The sequence below is a fragment of the Dioscorea cayenensis genome, chromosome 10, assembly GCF_009730915.1.
Source record: "Dioscorea cayenensis subsp. rotundata cultivar TDr96_F1 chromosome 10, TDr96_F1_v2_PseudoChromosome.rev07_lg8_w22 25.fasta, whole genome shotgun sequence".
Taxonomy (NCBI): Eukaryota; Viridiplantae; Streptophyta; class Magnoliopsida; order Dioscoreales; family Dioscoreaceae; genus Dioscorea; species Dioscorea cayenensis.
Genome location: NC_052480.1, coordinates 9,200,512 through 9,206,694, shown reverse-complemented (window position 1 = coordinate 9,206,694; position 6,183 = coordinate 9,200,512). Strand labels below are relative to the sequence as shown.

The following is a 6,183-nucleotide window of genomic DNA, read 5'->3' as shown; positions in this document are numbered from 1 at the left end:
CCGTCTGCATAAAAGCAACATCTCCACGTTTCCCAGGGAAGCTTGGAGTTCAAATAAATAAATAAAAAAATGGTGGGGCCCGCACACGTTGCTCCAAAAAAGCAAGTGACAAACAAGAACACGAGGGAATCACAACGATTGAACGGCGAGCAAAAGGCCTCTTTGAATTTGAGAGGGCTCTCGATAAACTTTGATTCCAAAAACACAGATAAGAAAAACCCAAAAAGAAAAAGAAAAGTTCTACAGATAATGACACCAAACATGGAGACCAGAAGATCTTCAACCCCTAAGTTTCCGCAATCTTTTCCTTGTACGCTAAGATTTCTTTTGCTCTCTGGTTGCGGATTCTGTGAATTTTCTGGTTTTTATTGTGTTTTTGGATTTGTTTTGAAGGAAATTAGGGTACGCTAAGATTTCTTTGCTTTCTGGTTGCAAAATTCTGTGAGTGGTTTTTTTATTGTGTTTTTGGATTTGTTTGAAGAAAAAAATTAGGTGCGCTAAGATTTCTTTGCTCTCTGGTTGTTAATTCTGTGAATTTTGTGATTTTTTTATTGTGCTTTTTGGAGTTGTTTGAAAAATTAGGGTTTTTGGGCTTTGATTTGAGGGATTTAAGGTTTGATTGAAGAGGATTTTGGGAAGGGGATTGAGGGATTGAGGGGGGTTGGAGATGGGGAGGCCGGCGGGGGAAGAAGAAGAGGCAATCAGTGGGAGGAGGGAGATCAGAATGAGTCGACGCCGAAGCTACAAGTCCAGTGAAACAAACCCTAGAGTGTTTGATGATGATATGAATATCTTCATTGAGATGGCGCAGGAGTTGAAGGAAGAGGGGAACCGTTTGTTTTCAGAAGAGGGACCATGAGGGAGCTTTGCTCAAGTATGAGAAGGCTGTGAAGCTGCTTCCCAAGAACCATGCTGATGTTGCATACTTCAGGAGCAATATTGCTGCTTGTTATATGCAGATGGGGCCGGAGGAGTATCCTCGTGCCATTGATGAATGTAATTTGGCTCTTGAGGTTTCCCCAAAGTATAGCAAGGCTCTGTTGAAGCGGGCGAGGTGTTTCGAAGCTTGTGATCAGTTGGAGTTGGCGTTTAAGGATGTGGATGCGGTGCTGAGTGTGGAGCCGCATAATCTTATGGCTTTGGAGATCTGTCAGAGGATTAAGGAGGAATCAGAGAAGAAGGGTATCAAGTTGGAGGAGAGGGCTGTTGTGGCTCAAGAAGAGCATGTTGTTGTTAAAGAGAAGTCGTTGAGGAAGAAGAAGAGCCATAAGGTTGAGGATAAGGCTGTGGTGGAGGAGGGGCTGTGTGGTAATGGCAAAGATGAAGCTACAAGGATTGTCAAGGAAGATAAGAAAATTGTTGTTAAGGAAGAACCGGCTTTGGTTGTTGACGAAGAGCCTGCAAAAGTTGTGAAATTGGTGTTTGGAGAGGATATACGAGTCGCTCAGTTACCAGCTAATTGTAGCCTGTTACAATTGAGGGAGGTCATTCGAAAACCGTTTTTCCAAAGACGAGGGCTTTTACTCATCAAATACAGGGATAAAGAGGGGGACTTGGTTACAATCACAACGACGGAAGAGTTAAGGTGGGCTGAAGAATCTGCTGATCCACATGGTTCAGTCAGGCTGTACTTGGTGGAAGTAGATCCAGGGCTTGAGCCGGTGGTTGAAGAAGAGGGAAAAGCTTCAGAGGGGCGGGGGCTTGAGGTAAATCAGAACCATATTTCTGAAAATGGGAGCACTGTATTTGATGATGATAAGAGTTCTTCCACCTATATCGATCACTGGATTGTGCAGTTTGCTCGGCTTTTTCAAGAATCATGTTGGTTTCGATTCTGATGCATACCTTTATCTACATGAGCTCGGGATGAAACTATATTCTGAGGCAATGGAAGATGCTGTCACAAGTGAAGAGGCACAGGAGATTTTTGATATTACTGCAGATAAGTTTCAGGAGATGGCTGCTCTGGCCTTGTTCAATTGGGGAAATGTTCATATGTCTCGAGCAAGGAAGAGGTTGTTCTTATCGGAAGATGCTTCCAGAGCAACAATGCTAGCACAGATCAAATCTGCATATGAGTGGGCGAAGGCAGAATACATTAAGGCGGGAAAGAGATATGAAGAAGCCCTGAAAATCAAACCAGACTTCTATGAAGGCCTTCTGGCTCTGGGGCAGCAGCAATTTGAGCAGGCTAAGCTTTCCTGGTATTATGCTATTGGAAGCAAAGTAGATCTGGACACATGGCCTTCATCTGAAGTTTTGGAGTTGTTTAATAGTGCTGAGGAAAACATGGAGAAGGGAACAGAGATGTGGGAAGAGATGGAGGAACAACGCCTGATGGAGCTCCGTAAACCTACTAAGGATAAGACCCTGCTGCAGAAGATGGGTTTGGATAAGCTTTTTAAAGAACTATCAACAGATGAAGCTGCAGAGCAGGCGACTAGTATGAGGTCTCAAATAAACCTTTTGTGGGGTACTATGCTTTATGAACGCTCAGTTGTGGAATTCAAGTTAGGTTTTCCTATTTGGGAAGAATGTTTGGTGGCGGCTGTTGAGAAGTTCAAACGTGCTGGAGCTTCACCATCAGACATTGCAGTTATGGTAAAAAACCATTGCTCTAATGAGACTGCTCAAGAAGGTAACTAAAACTTGTCAGTTCCTTCAAAGCAACTTCAATTCGGTTTCAAATTTATGTTCTGACATTATTATTGTTTATATTATTTACAAAACCTGCCCTTTAAGTAGCTTATGATGTTGTTCACACGTAAAATAACATCTAACACATTTCCTTTTTCATTTTACGTGCTCAGATTAGTAAAGTTACGATCTTTGATACTGCGTCATAATAATAATATAATTTGTATTATGGTATAATTATGTGAATTATCTTTTGTTAAAATAATAAATTATGTTAGTGTGAGTGCTAGCATGACATCAAATCAGAACAAGTTAGAAATACTATTAGTTTCTTCAAGACTCACTCGGATATTAGCTGACATATTTACTGACGGAGCTGGAGTAAAGATAATTAATCTAGACAACTCATTGCTGAGGTTGAAAAAAGCTTGAAAATGATCATATTTTATAATTGCAATTTTCAAAAGAGAGACAAGTGTTTTCTAGAAAGCCATGATACTCGAATGTCATCTGTTTTCTCTATGTTCTTGGTATTTAATTAAATTAACCTGGTTGAATACATTAATCAACTTCTAGAGTACTTCTGAGGTAACTTGTGGCAACATTTATTGCAGGACTAGGATTCAAGATTGATGAGATAGTTCAGGCTTGGAATGATATGTATGATGCTAAAAGGTGGATAAGTGGTGTTCCATCCTTCCGTCTTGAGCCATTATTTCGTCGGAGGGTTCCGAGATTGCATGGTATATTGGAGCATATATAATCTATCATAAATCATTTCCAGCAGCAAGAGATCACATTTACGGGCATAAACAAGAACAGCAAGGATAACCCTTCTGCTTCATCTTATCAGGTGTTTATCTTGTTGAATGAGGTAAGCAACTCAATTTTTGGATTCATTGTCATGTTCACCATAGATTTGTTGCGGTGAAGTTAAACACGTAAACATAAGACACACCACTACGCCATTACGACACACACACACAAATGCACCGGGTGTTTCTTTAGTTAGTAATGTACTTTGGATTATGATATGGATGATTTATTATGGCTAAATTTACTTGCCCGGTTTCTTTTTTGGGGTTTTTTTTATAGCCTAAGTGGAGTGCTTTTGACATTTTGTTTGGTGAATTGCCTCTTTCTGTTTTTAATAAAAGCCAATTCTACCAATAGACTACTGTGTGGGTGGAACTTATGATTAACTACTGACAACTTGGTCAATGTGTGCATTATTCTTGTTTCAATGAAGCAGACTTCTCAAGAGAGTCATTGTTTTGGAATATACTGAAATTAAAAATTTTGTAAAAAATATTGATAAATTGGTCTTAACAAACAAAATTTTGTTAATTAGATGCCACAAACAGTCAAAATTGACAAAAATATATTCTTGTTTGCTAGTGGAACCATATGTGAACCAGGCATTCCTGAAGTCCTAGAATGGAGAACTCACCACTATTAGATATTAAATAGTTTTCTTATGCATATGTAATTGTATATTTTTGCTTGCATGCATGTGTGTGTATACATATATATTCAGATATGCTTATGTATATATATGCATGTGTGTATCTTTATATGTAGATATTCATTTGTAATTATGTATCTATGTATGTACATGTGAGTGTGTGCATATGCTAATGAAGGACTTTTAAAGGTTGATAATATCATCTCTCTCTTTTTGTTTGGGAATTGAGATACCGATGATGTCAATAAGTTATTGATTGGATGATGGCTATTACTTCTGAGTTTTATTGAGGATATAGGAATGTTGTGTGTTAGAGGTATTGATTAATTCTATTTTGGCAATTTTCAAGAACCAGGAATATCTACAATTTAAGAACTGAAAGTTTGTAAGTCTGTCAAGTAAAGGCAGAAAAGTAAACAAAAACCTGAAAAAGAAATTCTGAAAAAGGAAACTACAATGCTGGAGGTCAATAGTATTTAAAGATTTTCAAATGCTAAGCTTAAAACGATTACATGCTTGACAAAAATATGTAAAAGTTTCAAATCAAGAGATCATAAAATTTTCATTTAATATGTCAATTTAAATTTGGAAATTGTTTCTTGAGCTAGTATATTGGCACAATCAAATAAATAGATAAATAAATAAAGTAATTGTGAACAAGTTATTTATATTCTCCGGGTATTATTTAACTGAATCTGAAAGTCTTATGTTTTAGCTATGTATAGAATTGCCCTCCTATCTAATGAGGTTTGAGTAATTAAAAATGGGACTGCTCTCGACATGCAAAAGTCTTAGCAGTTACAATACTTGCAATCTTTCAAGTGCATCTGGATATTTGGAAAACCTAAGATGCATTCAAAAATTATTGACTATAATATCCTGAAAATTCCTACTCACCCATTGCTGATTCTAGCTGATTTGGTATGAGAATTCAATCTATGAGAAATTATTGATTTTTTTTATATGTAGGTGGATGAACTAATGAGTTATATGCTGCATAGTGCATTCATCTAATAGTACAAATTATATACATACCATTAATTGTATCATGTGGCAACTATTTTTATTTTTGTGTTCTTTTTGATAAACATGTCTGGATTAACTCCATTAAAAACCAAATGATTTATTGTTACAATTATGTCCAGGATATAATATTAAGCATGAGATGTTTGTATATGTGCCTCCTCAATATGTTTAGGATAAAAAAATGAAAATAGTGTTTTTGCTTTATATAGTCAGCAACTCAGCATGAATTGCAGATTATGATGTGCCAGTGTATTTTTCCTGCAGGCACATAAAATGAAATGCTTTTAGATTATTAGGAATGCTAAAAATATTTTCATTTTTTCTTGTTGTCGCTTAGTTGAAATTTTCTTCATCATTTTATTCGCATATAAAGCGACAAACAACCTGACTGAATTCATGGGTGTATTGCTGCAGATATTTTGCTAGCTGGCTGGGTTGTTCCATTGTATCATGTTGCATGTCAGTAGAATAAAGGAATTGTTTGCTGCTTGTTGATCGGTTTGCTACATGAATTGCTGCTGGAACCCCACCACAATATACGATTATTCTTTTCCCATATTGGTGAGATAAATACGCAAGCATATGCTTTTTTATCTATATGCAGATGCATTATGTATGTGATTGAATTGAACTTGTGAGAGTCCAGTTATATTATGCATTTAGTGTTATGCTGGACTATTTTGTGGTTTGTATATTATTAGACAATGTAGCATGAATTTGTACAATGTTTGTGAGCTATTGTTATTAAATGGATTTTTGTTTGGTATAATGGAATAATGGGAGTTGTTGTTATATGAATTAGATTAAATTACACATTTCAAGCGCTCTGAGGAGTTTTTTGATTTCATCAAGTCAATCTGAGGCACTTGTTTTTTTAATTCATTTTAGAATAACCAGGAATTTAATGGTGCTTGATTTGGTACTATTGATTAATTTAGGTTGTGTTTAAATAGAGTATGCTTTAATCTTATTTTTTGGTGAATAAAATGTTTACGAATTGGTTTTTGTAAGGTTGGATTAAGCTCTCTTTGTTATTTTTTTTATATATATTCTTT

The 6,183-nt window shown here is 36.4% G+C and overlaps 1 pseudogene; it reads left to right on the top strand.

The window, feature by feature from the left end:
- The first annotated feature begins 667 nt into the window (after positions 1 to 667).
- Positions 668 to 5,922, top strand: LOC120270545 (annotated as a pseudogene).
- The last annotated feature ends 261 nt before the right edge of the window (positions 5,923 to 6,183 follow it).